This window comes from Lampetra planeri, chromosome 27 (genome assembly GCF_965212315.1).
Source record: "Lampetra planeri chromosome 27, kcLamPlan1.2.h2, whole genome shotgun sequence".
In the NCBI taxonomy this organism is placed as follows: Eukaryota; Metazoa; Chordata; class Hyperoartia; order Petromyzontiformes; family Petromyzontidae; genus Lampetra; species Lampetra planeri.
The window spans coordinates 1,102,175-1,123,529 of NC_136133.1; the positions used below are offsets into that span (position 1 = coordinate 1,102,175).

General features: G+C 50.3%; 1 protein-coding gene across 2 annotated transcripts in view; it reads right to left on the bottom strand.

Moving 5' to 3' along the window:
- LOC144727960 (protein kinase C and casein kinase substrate in neurons protein 2-like) overlaps positions 1–21,355 on the bottom strand; it is a 68,711-nt gene that overhangs the window by 44,164 nt on the left and 3,192 nt on the right. Inside the window, exon 1 of one of the 2 annotated variants that reach the window (XM_078607116.1) lies at positions 14,710–14,917. The exons of the other annotated variant lie outside the window; for it this stretch is intronic. The gene's annotated coding sequence lies outside the window, so the exon portion shown is untranslated. Of the gene's footprint in view, positions 1–14,709; positions 14,918–21,355 lie in introns of those variants that run through there. 2 annotated transcript variants of the gene reach the window in all.

The window sequence follows — 21,355 nt, forward strand, 5'->3', positions numbered from 1 at the left end:
TCCCACAGGCCGACATCCAAGTCTCCACCAAACAAAGCACAATCAACGACATTATAACGTGAGCGTGCAAAACACTGCCCCCCCCCCTTCCTTGCTCACCTGGCTATCAATTCCGACTCGCCCAGCGACGGAACAAGGCCCGTTATTTTTATTCAACGCAGCCTCTGAAGCGAGTGCGTCGTGATCGGCTGTCTGCTGACCAGCTGAGCCAGTGACTGAGGGCCATCCCACATTCTTATGGCAGGGCCTGGTACGTGCTCGAGCCGAGCCACGCAACAGGAGCTCACAATACCCACCGACTGAGAGCGGCAGAGATTTTCAAGGTTGGTGTATGTGTGTGTGTATTCTTCGTGGTTCCCAGGATGATGATTTGATGATGCTGCTGCTGCTGTTAAAATGAACGAGTCGACATCCCGGACAGTATTTCAACACAAACCCCTTGTACAGTTAACTCGTGATTATTAGTTGGGGGGGGGGGGGCGGATAATCTGGGTTGCAGATTAACTGTGCTCAGGGGGAGGGGAGATTTAAAAAACCCCAAGAATATTAGAAAACCCTCATTAGCACCTCTGAGGTGCGCGCACATACACAACAACAACAACAACCGCCATTCGCCACTAAGTGGCGGTGACATCACCACGACGCTTGTGCCAGGCCATGTGCACCTTGAGGCCACGTGAAGTGTCGAACGCCCGCTGGCAGGAGGTCACGGGGCAGACCCAGGTGCCACGGGTCGACTGACCGAGATGACCGAGATGACTGACTGATGCACCACCTGTGCCCCCTACTGTGCCAACTTGCTGTGCTTTAGCCACCCGGCGCTCTGCTCGTTGTTGTGAGCGTCGCTCCTCCGCATACACACACACACAGACACACACACACAGACACACACACACAGACACACACACGGCTGCTTTCATTATCAGCTGCTTCTCACTCACGACTCAGTGACCGCGTGACCTCAAGCAAAGGCAGCGAAAGCCCAAGCAACGTGCCACATCGCCACCACCGTGCCACGCAAAGTGAACACAACGCTTCTGCACGGCCTCGCTTACATGTTCTGAACGTTCCATGGTTTTTCGTGATCCAGGCCACCCCTCCCCTTCTTCCCCCCCCCCACCGTCTCACATTAACCCAGAAAATCGAAAGTTGATTTAAGTGACAGCTCCACTGTTTCCCCCCCCAACGGAGCCGTATCCTGACCGCATCCTGACCCTTACTCCGCGCGACAACGGTTGCAGTCATTTTAAGATCTGCCAGCAGAGCCGTTGATGAAACGATTCAATAATTTGATCAAATCGGATTTACGACCAAATTATCGATCGCAAAATCACGGCGTGCATTATCCAATCCCGGTTCAACCGCGAGGACCGAACGTGACCGTTTGAAGCGCTCCTTCGGTTGAGCGGGAGGGGAGGGGAGGCACCTGCGGTCTGAAATCAAAAGATGAAACGGCGATCCACGACCCAGGTCGTCGCTGGTGCCAGCAAACCGCGCCGTCCGTCTTCCAGAAGGGGCACGCTTTTTACAGCTTGCACGTGACTTCAAAGGTCTGCTTTTAGATTTAGGGCGCCACGGTGCACAGATGTTAACTACCTCGCCTGGTATACAGGAAGTCGTGGGTTCGATCCCGACCCTGACGCCTGTTGTATATTTCGAGTGTGCGCGTCTCTCTCTCTCCCCATGGTCGCGTGGATTACTCCGGGTCCTCCGGTTTTTTCTTCCACATTCGGAAAACACGCGTTCAGAGTATTTAGCTGCTAGACATTTCCACGCGATAAGCCACTTCGTTGAGCTATCATATGCCAGGATGCTTCCGTAAAATATCTACAGAGCTCAGTCGGGCCCGACCTGGCAAAATTAAAAAAATTGTTTAGTTTATAGTTTTACCCAAGACGACGTGGCATGAAACATCTCCGTTCATCTCGGACTTGTTTCCACTCGAATGCTCGCTTGCCTCAATCCTCTACACTCGCACCACCCACACACCCGCCGACTTTTCTTGAGGAACACAACCCTGCCACTTTCTCATACAAACTTTCAAGTTGCTCATCCTATCATGCCGTTCAATTTTCAACCATTTGGCTATCTATACTCAATGGCCGCACCGATAGATAGATAGATTTTTCCCAGCTGCTCTGGTAAAGTCTAGCTCTGATCTGTACATTAAGATGCACCTCCTGCCTTAAAGACCTCTCTGAACAAAAGCTGACATCTGCACCATCCCAAGGGGTTCCTTGCATTCTGTCAAAACATGTTTTACGAACGCAAACACATATACTCACATACAACACTTTTTCGTGTCAATAACTATGGAAATTTTACTAAAGATGGAAATCCCTCTAGCAATCGAAATCCGTATCGAGAACGTATCCAAATGCCCGGTGGTTTTTAATGCATGTATCCAAACTCATATGTAATGCAAGAGTAATAAGGGCATGTTTGCCCAATGTAATCCCTCGAACATGAAATGTGCAGCGTCAAGTCAGGGGATACTGCCATTTGGCGGGTTGACCACACGCAGTCAGGGAAGCAATGAAGACGACGAGAAGACGTGGAAATTCACCCACTTGAAAAATACAAACAGTTATTTCGCACCCAACCGCTGGCAAATGTTACGGCAATTGTTCGTTCGATGGTCTGGTGAGAGTCGCGGGGGCAGCAGCGTGTTGAGTAGTAGCGGTGCGACAGACTCCAGCACTACATTACTATACACTACTATAACTATACACTACACTATACACTACAATACACAGACTCGCTCTTCCTCGTGAATTCCCAGGTGTTCCCAGGCCAACCGAGAGACGTCGTCTCACTGCCAGCGTGTCCTGGGTCGGCTCCAGGGGTCTTCACCCAGTGGGACGTGCTGCTGCCCGGAAGAGTTCCAGGGGGAGTCTACTTACCGGGTGCCCGAACCACCTCAACTGGCTCCTCTCGATCTGGGAGGAGCAGCGGCTCGACTCAGAGACTCTCCTGATTTCCATCTATTTTCTGAGAATGAATCGCTTTCAGTCGCGGGTGATTTGTCGTACGCGGAGACTTCATCAAAGAAAAGCGACTGCAAAAAGAAAATCGACGTGACCTTGGCCGCATAATGCAACGTACTTACTTTATGATTTCTATCAACAACAAGGAATCTAAACTGGTGTAAAAAAAACGCTGATCCAGCGATGTAAGTACGAGTTAGCAATCGGCTCGGTGAAATAAAACCCCACCCACAAGTGAGCTGTGACTACATGTGCAGTCAGAGGCCTCTCACATTCCTGCACACACAAAGACAAAGATCCCCTGTACAGCCTTTAACAGACTGTTTGGGCAACTGCTGTTAGCGAGGAACGCCTATGAAGGCCGGCACGACACTCGAGTGGGTGGGCAGGTGGCCAACACCACTGCGATGTTTACCAGTGGCGATGTTTACACACCGCACCAGGTTATCTTTTCAGGCTGAGTCGACCTCGGGGAGGACCAGGACCGGTTCAGATAAACCCTACTGGCGTTAGTGGCCGTGAGCCGGAATCGAACCCGGGTCGCGAGGTTCGTAGCGCAGCGCGCCAACCGCTACACTGCCGCTCCCCACACATTCCTGCACACACACACATGCGCGTGCGCACACGTGGTGCTGCTGCCCGGTTTCAGGTTGCTTCGCGGCCGCAAAGTTCGCAAACACTCCCCAGAGAGGCCAAGGCATTGCCCGCGCTCCATCGGTCGGGTTTCAAGCAGCCTCACCAGCAAAAATCGCGGCTCAGGTCGTCAAGACAACGCGCAATAAACAGTGGTCGCGGATTAGTTCAATGTGAGAAGAGCCGCTCGCAAAGCGTAGCTTTCTAATCCCAGATGGCAAGGTCAACTCGGCCGCGGTGCCACCACCACGACCGTCGTCATCATCGTCGTCCATCGACCCACCCCGTCCGGGGCCTACAAAACGAGCACCACCCGCGCCACTCCTTCGGGGGACGTCACCGGCTCGCGGCGATTCAGAACATAGTGGCCCCCACCAGAGGAATGTGGATAAGCGCCTGACCAATGCTAAATTGAGTTTGGCGAAAGCTTTGCCCCCGCTCCACCCCCCCATCATAGGAATGTGTCATTTCCACAGTGGCTGTGGGCACCAACGCCTCAATGCTCACCGGAGCAAGGCATCATCGTCATCATCACCCTCGACTGCGCTGAACAAGGCTTCTTGGAAGACGAGCCGGTCACAAAGGGCAGCCTTGACACGAAGCGCGACGCCGATGGCCTCGGACCACGCGGCCGAGAAGCAAAGGACTCGCCGCTCGTCTCGTGGGCGAGTGGCAGGAAGCCTTCGGCACGAAACGAATCAACAGCCCCTGGGTTTCGTTCGTCATCCCCCGCACGCCAACATTTCACTTCCGAATCATCACCAGCTGCCGAACGTGGATTTGGATGCTTTGGAAGCCAGCACGCCGGGGGTCAATGTATTGTTTTCCGAATAACCGTGTGGTAAAAATTACTGGATTCCAGTTACTCCATAACGCAGTTACAATCACGGGACTTTTGCAAGTAATTTTTATCAACTGTATTAAAATACACTGTAATTTGATTTAGTTTTATATATTCGTAATGATGCACTCTATATTTTTCTCTGTGTATTCAAATGTCCGTGACACACTAATACCATCACAAGCAGCCTCTTCCTCCAGGAGTCGTGATGACCGAGTGAAGCTGTTACGGTTATAAAGATTGAGACTGATGATCAGCATCCACCTTACATCACATGGCACATTTTTGCCAAGATCGCAACACGAACTTTCCGTAGGAATTACCAAGCTGGCAATGGCAGGAAACCGAGGAGTCGAATGATGCAAGCATAAACACAAAGCCCGTGGGCGAGTGTCCGCTCCACCGCAGGCTTTAGCAGCCACCACTCATGTGCTGCAGGGTTCTCCAAGGAGTTCTCAACCGGGCGTCTCCGGCAGTAAAAGCGTCAACAGGCACCGTGGACACATCACAGGAGAAGCGATCGCGGGGTGTACCAACGTGGACAACTCCGAACGGACCTCGCAAGGCAAGTCGGCAGATCAAGACCCAAGCTGGCCACGTGGCGGTGGGTGCTCCGTGAACCAGAGAGCCGGGACTACCGCGGCGAGAGGCAGACAACGCGCCAAACCTGCCCACCCCCTCGGGGGAAGAGGCCCCTTGCACCATCGCAAGCTCTCGCAACAGGCAACCTGCGAGCGAGCGAGCGGCGTAATGTGCTCACGACTGGAAGGACTTTTCACTTTGGTGGACGGTCACGGATCGAAGAATAACATGAAAGACTGTCGTGTCCTGCCTGCTACGGGTGTACAAAGTGCCAAAGTGTTTGGAAAACAAAGGACAACCCGTGCAAGATGTGAACCATACAACGCTCCGCACCGTCGCAAAGAGACAGGGTTACCCACTGACCAGACAGAGCTACGTGCTTGACCTTCAGGGTGTCGCCGACGGAGAAAAGCATCCAGACAACTCGCAGCGACAATGCCTTGCGGGCACCCTTTTCATAGCCCGCACCTAGCGGCGTGCGGTTGGGTGGGTCAGATGTTAAAAATAAAAACCATGCCAACTGGATCGGCGCAAATTCCAATTTTGGATCGCGAGCGACGCCCAGATAATGCCCACACATCCGATGAATGCCACGAGCTATTATTAAGTTGCAATTTGGTTGAATTACATGCATGCACCACGTATTTATACCCTCGTACGCGAGCGCTAATCAATACCAGAGGCGGTGACCAGTGTCTGTTTGTTGGTGAATAACCCAGCAGTCAGCTTGTTTGCCACGGTGGACACGTTAAAGCAGCTGGCTGTTCAATTGCCAACAGAGACATTTGCTAAAACTGAACACAAAATGTACGAAGCTGGTGAGTGTTGGATTAATCATCACTGCGAATGTTAAAAACTTTGCATCATCATCATTTTCAAGGCGTGACGGGGCATGCCTCTTAGTCAAGTGACACACGGCGAAGGGAGTTTGGAGGCAGGAAAGCAACGAGGAATCTGGCTACATTTGGAGACGGTAAAATAAATAGGATTCTTGATTTTTTTTTTACCCTATACAGGCAGTCCCCGGGTTACGGAAGGGTTAGGTTCCCGAGAACGATCCGTAACCCGAATTCTACGCATGTAGGAAACTGAACAACTTTCCCCAAAATCAACGATGAATTCCACTTACCTTAGTCTCAGTGAAACTCGAGCGAGGCGTAAGGGGGCTGTGCCTGCCTTACGCCTCGCTCCACGGTATGCCGTCCGCAACCTCACCACGCTGCACTACTTGCACCTACGTAAATAATGCAAAGATTTCCGCGTCATTGAATTTTTTTACGTGATTTATGGGAGCATTTTCTGTAAAGTCGGATTTCGGGTCTTCCGGAACCCGGGGACTGACTGTTTGTGTACGATAAAACTGAAATAGATCATTTGCCACACCTGCAAACATCATTCTTGAGATATTTCTGCACAAGCAAATGAGTTGTTACAGAATCAACAATGTTGGCCCAATGTGTTAAACCCGACATCGTGATCACATTCCAAACGATTGGCAAGGGACGTGTACAATTTGTTTTAATCAGCGCAAGTGTTACGTAACTCGGCTCGACACACACTCTCTCTTGCACAAACTTATAGCAAACAGCAGTGACATCTCAGCGGATCTATAGGATGTCAATACACACCATACCACATAACAGCAGATGCATCATTTTCATATCAAATCCCATAAAACTCAAGTAGATCATCTACCCCCCACACACACACAGAAGACAAAGAATATTTGTTTTAATTGACACGCACAACACTGCAAACCGGGTTATAAACCCCTAAGGGCGTCGCGCTCCAGAGATTCACATCACGCATGTCAGGCCCCATCACATCACGGCGTCGATGATGATGAAGATGATGGTGGTGGTGGTGTTGGTGATGACGATGGTGGTGGTGTTGGTGATGATGATGGTGGTGGTGATGGTGAAGATGATGGTGGTGGTGATGATGAAGATGATGGTGGTGGTGATGATGAAGATGATGGTGGTGGTGATGATGAAGATGATGGTGGTGATGATGATGATGATGACAAAGATGATGGTGGTGGTGGTGGTGATGATGATGATGGTGGTGATGATGGTGGTGATGCTGCTCAAGCAGCCGAGGTGCAGACAACGGCCTCCGGAGCCACGACCTGACCGCCTAAACAGGGCACATTCATTATTTAAACGATGCACTGTATGTGTGTGTGGGTTATAGCGGGGAGCGCACACACTGCCAGCGCAATTCGCTCCCTTCTTTCCCACTGTTGGAATGGATGGATGCTCTGCCCCGGCCACGTCCAAGCCCTTTCCACGGATTTCACACTGCTCTCTCTGCAAGATCCCTGCCTGTCCAAATACACATTCCTCCACGTGCTTTCTTTTTATTAATAAATAATTTTTACGACAGATTTCTTCCCTTATATGCTGATATCGGAGTAATGAGAGGCACGGGGAGGCGGGGGGGGGGACTTAAATTCTGGAACACTTTCCAAGTTACAAAAAACTATGTTGACAACCGTGTCAGGATCGGTCCCTTGTAGCCAACTTGTGTTGGCATGTTTCCGTGGCTCTGTAAGTAACTAAACTATTTCTAGTTTATCAGGTAAGGACCACTGAGCTATACGGATGTTTTTCAGAAGCGACCTGGCCACGAACCAAGTGGCTTATCACGTGGACATTTATCGCAGCCAAATACTCTAAACGCGTGTTTCCAAATGTGGAGGGAAAAACCGGAGGACCGGGAAAAAATTAATGCGACCACGGAGAGAGAGACACGCAAACTCCAAGATATACATCAGGCGTCAGGGTCGGGATCGGACCCACGACCTCCTGTATACCATGCGCGGTAGTTAACATCTCACACCGCACACGTCAGCCATGCAATTCATTTGTTAATTTTGGCGCTCGAAACTGCGCCCAGCTCATATTTAAAAAGCCAAAACTTACGCGAGTCTTCTGTGAGCAGGCCAAATCCACAGAAGGCGTTAACATTTCCAGATCCAGTGCACAGTGGCATAAAATACTTCGAGTGGCATTTTTGTCCCATCGTTTGTCGTGTCGAACAAGATAAAATTAACAATCCACTTGGGGGTTTTTTTTTTTTAGAAACTGACCCTTGCTTTAACCATGGTCAGGGGCGTGTATTTTAGCTCGCCAATGTAACGGTGCTGGCTCAAGGCTACGCTAAGGGCATCATGAGGCCTCGAGCCATCCGGGATATTTCCCCAGTGTGCGTTTACTGTGGCTGCGGCCTGCTCTGTGAGAGAATGACTGAGCCACACCCCGTACGTTTCTTCTTGTCCTACCAAAACCTATCCGCGTTTTGAAGTGACACGGTTATTTAATAGCATTGCCTGGAGAAATAAAGCAATGTTACCACCTCACCCGAGAATGGAAGCATCACTTGGTGGGATGACACCCAATGTTGCGGTTGTTGTTGTTGTGTTGTTAAAACTGGGAGTAAAATGAGTCCCATATCCTATGATGGAATGGGTCACATAATAGGAATGCTCCTCCATTCTTCAGTGGGGCAATGGTGGTTTACCATGGACCATATAAACTAAACTATTTCATATTTTACCAGGTAAGACCCACTGTGCTATATAGTTATTTTTCAGAAGCAACCTGGCCACAAATTATAGCTCAATGAAGTGGCTTTTTACGTGGACATTTATAACAGCCACATACTCTAAAACACGTGTTTCTAAATGGGGAGGTAAAAACCGGAGAACGAAAAATCCACGCGACCACGTGGATAACATGCAAGCTCCAAATACATGAGCGTCAGGGTTGGGATTGAACCCATGACCTCCTGCATAGCAGGTGATGTAGTTAACATCTCGCCACCGTGGCATCCTCAAAAACCACAGCCCCACAAGAAATCGTTCATTGGAGTGCAGGAGATACAAAGTGCCTCCAAGATGCCATCAATTGGCTCAAAAGACTCAACCTAATATCTAAAAAGTTTAGATTCTTTGGTACATTCAGCCATACGCGAAAAGAATAAGGAATGCAAAATTCCTAAACCTTGTTGATGGCCAACAATGAGCAATACATTTGTGCATCCGAGCAAAGGAACCAAGCCATTGTTTTGTTGCTGTATAATTCTATACTCGTGAGACACGCTCACTGGGTGGGAAGATTGAGGCTTGGCAAGTGCTTATCACCACAGTGCTTGACAGGTTACACATGACGTGCCTGACAGCTGTGTGAATGCCCCAGTACTAGATAATGTGTGCATATGTTTACACTTGAGTGGACCACTGAAATGTTGGGAAATTGGACATAAACGAAACTATTAAACTCAGCAACTTTTTATTTTACCAGGTAAGACTCATCGAGCTATGTACCCGAAACTCATGTTTCTAAATGTGGAGGGAAAAAAACCGGAAGACCGGGAGAAAGATCCACGCAATCGGGGAGAGAGAACATGCAAACTCCAAGTATACAGGCGTCAGGGTCGGGATGGAACACACGACTTCCTGCATACCGGGCGAGGTAGTTAACATCTTGCCACCGTGGCGAGTTGACAACTTCCAAATGACAAGTTGTCCAAATGTCATGCATAAGTGAAACCGTGTAAAGTGCATAATCCATAGCATGCTGCGTGAGAATCTGAAATACACTACTCTGTAAATATTGCACGGGCAAAAAATGTTAATAGGTGAATTGGAACACCACTCAAATAAAAGTCGAGTGCACAGCAGTTTAAATTACAAATCGTTGCAGCACCAGGGGGCGCAAATGGATTTGTTATAATATTTGGAGATGGATGACCCTATGCATTGTTGTATACTTGACTGTCATTCCAGAGGTTTAAAGGCAAGCTAGCAACCTCATTGTTGTACACCGGTATAATATGAACTCCGTTTAAAAGGAAGCCACAATTTTCAATGTCCGTTCGTTCCGGCAGGAATGTAGCATGAACACAGGAGAGTGCACCTCCCTGGAAGGGTAACCACTCGAACCACAATGCCCTCGCCACCAACAGCAATTTACCCTGGCGCCTGGTCCGTACAACACGCAGGATTAATAATAGTAAATCAAACCTATGACCCGTTGCACACCACGGAGTATAAGTGTGTGTGTGTATGAACCTTCTACGCACGTACATAGCCAAACCGCGCTAATCGGAGGTGCGGGGGAAGGATAACAAATCTGAACACAAAAAGCACGGTTGCCTACGTACGGTGCGAAAGAAGTTCAACATACATACAAAAGGGCAGGCAGGGCAAGAAGGGCAGGCAGGGCAAGATGACCGGAAAGGGAATGGATGTGATGTCAGAAGTCCCCAAGATGGACAAAGAGGGCACGGCTCAAGATGAACAGCTGCAATAATGAAGGAGCACCATGGCAGGAAGGGGAGACTGAATGGCTGGGACAATATAATTGGGGGGTGACAAGGGAGGGAAGTGGGCGAGAGAAGGAAGATGCAAGCAGGAATAAGCCACACGGATCAGCCTCTGTTTTCAAAGGGAGGAGGGGGGGAAGAGGAGGGGATTCAGAGTGGGAGTGGCTACACATGGGTCACGTGATTCATGTGAGGTCTGAGCTAATATTGCTGTGTAGATGTAGATCCCGCGTCGCCTGGCCCCCCCAGGCAACGCCTGTGTTTTGTCTCACCCCAACACTGCGGAAGTTTTGTGCGTTGCCTATTGCAAAGCTCCAATTTGTGCAAGGTTGTTTTAAACGCTGTAATCAACGAAAGCGTTCGTGCGATTGACAACGGCACATTCCCAAGGGCTGCGTTTCAATTGCTATAATGTAATCACAATGTTTAAAAAAAATAAAAGGTAGGCCCATTGCTCTCACGACACTGTCTGTGGTTACCAAGCCAGTGTTAACATACCACGTGCATAGGGCAGGGGCAAGTATGTCCGTATGCTCACATACACCGTCGTCTTCACAGGGGTAACTGAGCAAGCCTCACCAGCTGCTGTCAATTTATTCCAGAGGCGATGACGTGCGACTGCGCATGGCAACGAGTCAGCCCCTCAACAGTTGTGGAGTCGCCCACATGCCACACGGTAATCAGAACCAGAATTAATACTAAAAGGAGGAATCCGATGAGCTATAAAGCTCTTTTTCAAATATGTCCAAGTAGGGGCACGAGGTAAGAACGCCACAACAACAAACAAAACAAAAACACGATGGTAGTGCAAAGTACAGGAGAGGTAAACAAGTCACCCAAACACAAACAAATACAACAACTAAACCATCCCCGTCCTACCAGGCGAAGCCCACTGAGGCATCATAACGAACACCAGGGTGGACTTCACTGGATGGGACAGCCATCCGACACACAGACTTCCACATATACAATATACCCCCCACGCCATATCGTCTTTAACAGACTGTTGGGGCAAGTGCTGTTAGCGAGCACCTATTAAGGCCGGCACGGCACACGAGGGGGCTTGTTGGCTAGCACCCACGCCAGGTACTTTTTAATGCCGAGTCGCCCTAGGGGAGGTCCAAACCCGGTTCAGACATTCGTCACCGATGTGTAGATGTAAGACCCGGGTTCGATATCGAACCCGGGACTCCCATCTACACACTCGCATACACAGACTCGCTCACTCAGCCCGACACATACCTTGCACACAGTCACCGCACTCACATAATGACTCAAGAGGCATACTGACAAGTCCCACACACATACAAACTGACACACACAGACTGACACACACACACAGAGACTGACACACACACACAGAGACTGACACACACACACAGACACTGACACTCACACACAGACAGACTGACACTCACACACAGACAGACTGACACTCACACAGACTGACACACCGCCCTGACACTCACACAGACTGACACTCACACAGTGATGACTCACAGAGACAAAGATCCCCCGTGTCGCCTTAACAGACTTTTGGGGCACATGCTGTTAGCGAGTAGCACCTGGGGTGGGGGGAGGTGGCCAGAACCACGCCCGACCGCCTTTGTCTCCCCAGTTAGTGTTGTTTACACACCGCACCGGCTACTCACTTAGGGCTGAGTCGACTTAGGGGCAGGCCCGGCGTGACTCACAAAGACACTCCAACACCACTACCCCGCCGTTTGCCACCAAGCCTGTGCCAGGCTAGGTGCACTCCGAGGCTGTCGCGTGAAGTGTCGCGGGCTCGCTGCTGACAGGAGGAGGTCTCGGGACAGACCCAGGTGGTGCCATGGGTTGGCCGACTGAATTGACCGGCAGCTGCACCACCACCAGCTGTACCCCCCTTACTGTGCCAACACACAAAAACACTACACCCACACACATACACCCACACACAGACACCCACACAGTCACACACAGACACCCACACACAGACATCCACACACAGACACACACACACACAGACACCCACACACTCACACACAGACACCCACACACAGACACACAGACACTCACACACAGATACTTACACAGATACTCACACAGACACACACTCAGACACACACTCAGACACTCACACAGACACACACACAGACACACACAGACAACCACACACAGACACACACACAGACAACCACACACAGACACACACACAGACACACACACAGCCACTCACACAGACAACCACACACAGACACACACACAGACACTCACACAGACAACCACACACAGACACACACACAGACACTCACACAGACAACCACACACAGACACACACACAGACAACCACACCCCACCCCCCACACGCCGCGCGTCCCGACCCTCGGCCTCAGCGGGGTGACGGCAACGACGCCTCGGGAGTGAGACGCGAACACCGCCCCCGTGAAGACGACGCCACGAGGCAGCAGCAGAAGCAGCAGGAGCAGCAGGAGCAAGAGGAGGCGGCATTACGGACCACAACTTCCGTGGTTTAGCAACCCAACCTGTAAACCGCATAGCCCGGTTGGGCGAATTTTGTTTTAAGGATCTGTAAACTTTTAAAAAGGTTGTTTTAAATCGTCGTCGTCACCACCACCATCATCATCATCACCTGAGTGCTCTTTCAGACATCCACTGCAGGCCCTTGACGAATCGTCAGAGGGAGGCACCTTTAGCCGATAAGACATTATCAGCGTGATGGAAGCCGCCACACATTTTTAAACCATTTGTTGGGTTGACAGCAGCGCGATGATGGACGATGATGATGACGATGATGATGGATGATGATGGGGGTTGGTGTTGTCACTCTTCGTGTAGTGTCAGGGGGCCGCACTAAAGGCCACCAGGGGGGCTCGCCATTGCCCCCCCCCCCTTGCAATGAAGAACGCTGCACGACATCGTCTCATGCCCGCCTGTCTCCACGCGCTACGCACGCCGTACAGATGGATACCGTAAGATTCCAAGCCGTGTTCTCACCCCCCACCACCACACCCGCCTAACCCCAGCCATGGCACGGTTAAGGCAGACGGGGGTGGTGGTGGAGAAGGTGGTGGTGGTGTGAGTGGTGGAGGTGGTGAGTGGTGGGGAGTGGTGGTGGTGAGTGGTGGTGGTGAGTGGTGGAGGTGGTGAGTGGTGGTGGTGATGAGTATTCACGCAGAAAGACGAAGCTGTGCTCGGCCCTCGGAGATCACGAAGCCCTGAATCCACACTCCTCCAGCTGACCTACACTGAGCTCCACTACTCCACACGGAGCTCCACCACACTAGGCTGAGCTCCACCACTCTACACGGAGCTCCACCACACTAGGGTGAGCTCCACCACTCTACACGGAGCTCCACCACACGAGACGACGCTACACACGACTACTCGTCCCACACCCCCCCCCACCACACTTCCACCACACTCGCTTGAGCCGCCAACGAAAGTCTGAGCCCCCCCCAACCACACAGCGGATTTACACTCCTCCAGCACGGAGCTCTCAACTCCAACACACGCGGGGGGTCCGTGCGCTACACAACAACACTCCCACAGCACACCAACCACCAACACTTCCACCACACCAACACCACCACTGCCACCACACCAACACTGCCACCACACCAACCACCAACACTGCCACCACACCAACACTGCCACCCCACCACCCCAACACTGCCACCACAGCACAACACACCAACACTTCCACCACCACACCACACCAACGCTGCCACCACCACACCACACCAACACTGCCACCACCACACCACACCAACACTGCCACCACCACCACCACCCCACCACACCAACACTGCCACCCCACCATCCCAACACTGCCACAGCACAACACACCAACCACCAACCCTGCCACCACACCACCACTGCCACCACACCACACTCCAACACTGCCACCACCACCCCACCATAGCACCACACCAACCACCAACACTGCCACCCCACCACCCCACCACTGCCACCACACCAACCACCAACACTGCCACCCCACCACCCCACCACCGCCACCACACCACAACACTGCCACCACCCCACCATAGCACCACACCAACCACCAACACTGCCACCCCACTACCCCACCACTGCCACCACACCACACAACAACACTACCACCCCACCACACCGACACTGCCACCACACCACACAACAACACTGCCACCCCACCACCCCACCACTGCCACCACACCACACAACAACACTGCCACCCCACCACAACGACACTGCCACCGCTCCGCCGAGCGTCTCCCCCAACCGCATCCACCCCCAGCTCCTTCCCCTTCCTACTCCGCGATGGGCGCGGCGGTCGCGAGCGGCGAAGGCACTCACGTCGGTCGCGGCGACGACGACGACGACGAGCGGGACGACGAGGAGGACGACGAGGACGACGACGAGCGAGGCGGTGTCAGGAACGCGGCGTTCACTTCCCCCCTCCCGGACGACGCGAAGACGACGACGACGCTGCCGCTGCTCGCTCGACCGACAGTGCGAGCGACGTTTCGCGACTCTCCCCCTCCCTGTCTCTCCCGCGCGCGCCTTCTTTCTCAGAACTCCTCCTCCTGCTGCTGCTGCTCCCGCCTCCTCCTCCTGCGCCTCCTCCTCCTCGACGTCGACGACGTCGCCCCTTTCCCTCCGCCTCGAGCCCGTCACGGCGGTAGGAGTGGGGAGGGGGGGAATCGATTCTCGCCGCTGATGTCGCGCTCACGATTCGATTCCTCGTGTTGACAGTTTTGACGTGGAGTGGGTAGCGAGCACGCCGAGGCGAGAGGCGCTGTGGGGGGGGCGAGTGGCGTGGGGAGCTTGGGGGTAGGGGGTCTACCCTCTCACAGGGAACCCGCTGCTACCCTATCCTCACTCACAGTCGTGGGGATATCCACGTGGAGATTGGGGGTGGGGGTGGGGGTAGGGGGTGAGGGTCTTACTCTCTCACAGGGAACCCGCTGCTACCCTATCCTCACTCACAGTCGTGGGATATTCACATAGAGCTTGGGTGGAGGGTGGGGGTCTTACTCTCTCACAGGGAACCCGCTGCTACCCTATCCTCACTCACAGTCGTGGGATATTCACATAGAGCTTGGGTGGGGGGTGGGGGTCTTACTCTCTCACAGGGAACCCGCTGCTACCCGACCCTCACTCACATTCGTGGGGATATTCAGATGCTCGGTGTGGGTCTACTCTCTCTCTCACACAGGGGGCTGCTGCTGCTGCTGCCTTATCCAGACTCCCAGTGGAGGGACATTCAAATACTCGATGGAGAGGGGGGGTCTAACTCTCTCACAGGGGGGCTGCTTCCTTATCCCAACTCCCAGCGATAGAAACATAAAAAAGATTGATTACCGAAAGAACAAAAGAGTGATTACCCTCAAATTATACAATTTTGGATTGCGCATAACATCTCTTACGACTGTGAACACTTGGCAGGACCCTCCTGAAAAACAAAGGCTTCACAGACACTTCTGCAAAATTATTCTCGGTTTTTCTCGTGATTTACAGGCCACTGGCTAAACAAGCGAATTTACTGGGTGCCTGAGGAAAGTGTTGAATTCCAGTTGTCTGCTCATGCAGCATCACGAAGAACCTGTGTATAAAGTACTGCTAAAATAATGTAAAGTACATCGTGTTAATTTCAGTTTAAAATGCTGAAATTGGAAGAAGGCAGCGGCGAACATCGCCTAATTCCCACTGTTCACTACACTATTCACGTTCCGCTCTGCAGTGCAACGCGTTGTTGTGTGGAATCGAACGAGATCTGGATGATTTTGAAAAATGCACCACGGCTGAGTGATTTATACACGTTTTGTGCGTTGTTTGAACCGTATCCTTTTCCAGCCTGTACTATTATTCTGCTATAATAAACACGTTTCCTCGTTATTCACAGATTTGTATTCTTGTTGACAGTAACCAAGCCAATGTGCCCCCTAGTGTGGAAGTGGGGACTTCCCATTTATGGTTCCCAGAAGCAGACCGTGCAGCAGTGACCATTGGTGACTTATATACTGGACAGACGAGGCCAAAACCGGTCCACAGATGCCTCTTGCTGCATTACTGCTGCTGCTGTCAGTCAGTCACATTTTGAGTCTGAACTTAGACAAGAAAACCACAGTGCGCTTCTTCAGACTGCACTTGTGTTGCGATCGAAACGTCATGGTTTTTGTTTTTTTATTTAATTTGTATTACTGAAAGAACCAAGAATAAGTCGACATTATAGACTGCCAGTACGCTCACTCAGTTTAATAACCATTGCTACAGTCTACATTATAGACTGCCAGTACACTCACTCCGCTTAATAACCAGGCTACAGTCTACATTATAGACTACCAGTACGCTCACCGAGGTTAAAAACCAAGCTACAGTCTACATTATAGACTGCCAGTACACTCACCAAACTTAATAACCAGGCTACTATAGACTGCCAGTACTCACTCCGATTAAGAACCAGGCTACATTCTACATTAGCGTTTATTTATTATTTTTATTCACTTTATTTTTTATAATCTTTTCTTCTATCTACGTGACTTTACCGAAAGAACCAACGAATATGAATTCCTGCAGTCACGAAAAGTTTTAAGTCAAAATTGAAGTTCGCTTCTGTGCAGCGTGCTCAAAGTGGTGGGGGTGGGTGGGGGAGTTGATTCGAGAATCGATTCCCGCCGCGTGAATGTCTGCATCGATTACGTAATTCGGAGGTCCATCAAACACGCGCGCCATCAGGATTAAATGCGTGTGTACTCTGGGCCACGGCGCTAATCGCGTCGCCTGTTGTATGGGCTCATTTGAAGGTATTTTTTTTTAATTAACGAATGTATTCATTAAAAAAAAATTCGCCTACAAAAATGCTCAGCAGCCGGTGCAGTTTGTGTGCTGTGGGAAATGCAAGGCGCGCCAGCCAATCGGAGGGCGCGTTGCTAAAGGCGGGCGGGAAGCAACAGCCAATGACGGGCGGCGAGACTGAGGAGTGGTGAGGGGGGGTTCGAGTGGTGCCACGCTCATCAGCACGCCGGTAGCCCCACGTTCGTGGACTTTCGTGTGGCTCCTGACGTTCGGACCCTCAACACATGACACACAGTGACCCCCCCCCCCCATCATTTATTCCAGGATGTTTCTGTTACGCGTCGTCGCTTTAAGATGGTCTGTGTTCATATTTTGTTGCGGTTGCACCCGACTTAAGAGCCGCGTGGCTCACAGGGCAATACCTAATAAATGAAACTTGAAAACGTGATCATCGTCGTGCTGCTGTCAAACCCCAACGATGGTTTCAAAATGTGTGGCGGCAGCCCTCACACTTAGACAACTCACTGGCAATGAAGCGTAAAGGGGGATATGGAATACAGTAACATAAACAGAGCACATGCTTGGGACCAATTTTTGTTAACGAACAAATATTAATTGCTGAAATGTAACATCGAGCAATTTCAGCGTGAAAGCAGCAAAAAAAGTGTTGATTTCTAGATCATTTCACAAATGGTCGCCATTAGGTGACAATGATGGGACCATACATCACAGCAGAGATATAATCTTACATTTTATGGCATCAGACTCTGTCTCGGATGAAGAGAAGTTCCTTATCGCTATAAGGGACGATGGCCAATGGTGATGAATGACGCCAGTGGCAGCCAAAGAAATGACATCCACAGAGATAACGGAGCTACGAAATAGCCTCGTGTGCAGGCGTGAGTTGTATTTATTACATTGGCGTGGGGAGGTCTTCATCCAGCACCGGATTGCCCACGGACAATGACGATGATTAACTGTTGGATACATTCCCAAGTACAATGAACATCCTGTCGCTAGACGGGATGAGACCAATGGGTTGCGGTCGTTTTCGACAATAGCCCACGGCCGATGATAACACGTTCAGGGTTAGCCACCGCCAATTACTGCTCAGCATCGAGAAGGGAGATTCACTCAATGTAGTAGTATGCCACATCTCTGGTGGATACTCATGCCACTTATTTCACACGCTCTGTAGCGTCCACTTGCCAGTCTAAGGATGATAATCCCCGGCTGAGTGTACGTAGTAGGGGATTTCTTCTCTCGACTTCTCTGCTCTGTCGTAAATACCTTGTTTTAAAGACCAAGAGACCATCACGTGAATGGCATTCGTCAGCACCCCCCCACCACCCCCGCATTTATGTTTGCCGTACAAATCTTTAGGCCGAAACAATTTTCTGAACGTGTGTAGTTGGATGAATTGTACGAACTCGGAAGACACAAAAAAAAACCCCATACTGGAAGTCTACGAGATGCTGGAGAAGAAAGTCTACGAGATTCTGGAGAAGAAAGTCGAGTTGGTGGCATGAACTGGGCTGGTGGAGTCAGAAGCGTAATGACACCGCATTTTTGGAGATTAATGGCATTTCCTTCCATTCAACATTGCTCCGTTTGTATAATGTACGTCTTTCCTGAATCGCATCTACAACAACAAACCCCACCGCTAAACTTCCTGACGTTCAATACAAAAGCCAATCGAACCATCATAAACGTTGCGTCTAATTTGTATTTCTGAAACGAGTTTCAACGCGTTATTTTTAACAGCCGTGTGATGGGAGAATAAATTGTAACAACAACCTCATTATGCCAATACCGCATCTCTGTGTTGCCGAATCCCAAGATTCCTGGGGCAAACCAAAAAAGCAGGGGCATGAGAATCGCGCTATGCACGCCCGGTTACATAATGCGATAAAAAGTGTCGCAAGGTTTTTAATTGCCCAATAAAGATAAAGACGCCGACAAATGCAGTCGGTGACGCGTTTAGAGTTTACGTTGACAATGCAGATAGGACGAGAGACCACGACCCGATGACAAATATCAATCAAAAACCCACCCCACGGGGTGTATAAAGGTTATTATTAGAGACCGCTCGTTCCAGAGGGCAATTCACTTCGGCGTGCGAAGGCATGTGGCCGGGCACACGCTTGCGGATGGCGAATGTTAAAATTAAAATAACCCTTGGGAGAGACTTGCAGGGATCGGTGCGACGCCCGGAATGTGGAGGGTGCAGCCGTTCGCGAATTCTCTCTCCACTGCTGCTCAAGGCTCGCAAGCTTTGCCCGACCTCCGGGGTGGAAGTGTCGTTATCCCGACATTTGTGTTGTTATCTCGATATTTGTGTTGTTATCTCGACATTTGCGGTGTTAGTTGGCTTGCCGTGACGGGAAGTTCCATTGTCGGCGGCGTGGATTTGTTATTTCTGTTGTCTGCACAATTGCCGAGGAAAGGCCCGCAAAGTCAAAAGGGGCCCACCAACAAAACGACACTCATCAAAGTTGTAATCGATAAGAGTTATAACACATTTCTTGAACCGAGCAAAGTTATTTATTCAAGGAACCTGGGAAGAAGCGACTCTCAGGAGGGAATTCCAAAGTCGAGCAGTGCAGGGAAGCAGGAAAAATATGAAGTGTTTTGACTTGCAGTGTGGTGTTGGTGGTTGATTGAGCGCTGTGTAAAATGAGTTGAAGCAGAGAGGCTCTCTAAAGTTCAATGTTAATCTGTCATTTTATTGAGGGACTGCGTGTTATCTGTCTGGGACTGTTGTGGGTTTTGCTGCCGTGCCCAAGCTTGGTATATCGGACTGATATAATTAATGTATTTTATTTATTTATATGAAGACACTTGCTTGACTTTTTCTCTTTTTTGCACTGATATTGTTTGATTTGTATTGTCGGTTGTCGCGACTTGCTGAGCCGCCCAAACTGCGTTATAGCTCATTGGATTCCTCCCGCAGTCTAAATAAAGATTATTATTCTGACGTGGGCAGTGTGGCCTTGACTGCCTTAAATTAACCATACTACTCAAAATAAACTCAGTTTCCTAAAGTGCCTTTCAAACTGGTAATATCTAAGCACTGTACATAGGAGGTAAAGCAATATAAGTATTTCAATAAAACACTGACACACCAGTAAAAACCCAATGAGAATACCATAAACAAGAGACAACTAAATTAGAACATAGGTAACTTAGGCAACAAATGACAACTCAATGCAATGGTAGACAAAGGCTTTCTCCTGCATGTGAGTCATGGAGCTTTTTCAACCATACTTCACGTTGGTCAGTGAAGGGAGGGAGGTGGAATGTGCATGACCAGCTCAGATTTCACTCACCCCTGGTGTTAGCCTCGGCCGGGAACTGATCTCTGAGTCGCAGGGTTTATCGTACTGTCCTCTAACTGCATGACATATCTACTCTGAAATGACTCAAGGTCATTGTCTGTAAAAGAAAGGTCACCGTGGCCAATGGACCTATAATCCTCACAATTTGTGCAAATCTACAAACCATGCGCGTGCTTAAGAGATGCCCCTAGGTGCGTGATCGTCCCTTCGTTTTTTAGGAGCAGAGGTTAATTGGTGCAAATTCCCACCACAAATGTTGCGCCACATTCCACGCAAAACACTGCAAATGAGAGACTTATTTCTTGGAATGAAGGTACACATTGTCGAGATATTAACCGGGTGGTAGCAGCTATACATGTGGCCTGTAATCCATCACTTTGGAGGCAGAGAATGGTGGATCGCACAAATCTTAAACTGGAGGTGCCATACCCTGTCTCACCAGGTGAAGGCAGTACAGCAAGTGGACTAATTGCCATCTGTTTCCATCTGCACGGGGATAGAGTGCTTTTCCCCTCGTGTGTGTGGGAAATTATCTGAAATAGTCCTGTGACTCAGTGTGGCGTTCCTGGATAAATCAGTGAATAAGTAAATTAACACCAATCACGGCCCATGTGCTCAATCGCCAATACAGAAAAACATATTTGGCTCGGCGCGGCACTGCAGAAAACAAAATGCTTTGCTGTACAGCACTACGAGCCCCATGTCTATGCTCCATGCCGTCAACAAACCACAGTGACCAGTGTACTGAAGTATTGTCGAGGCCCTCACCCGGCAGTGTATAGACAAAAGGCTTTGATATCCACAGCAGAAACTGTTCAGGCCCGAGGGGCTTATAGAACTTTGCAGACATCTCGGCAAGCAGAGGC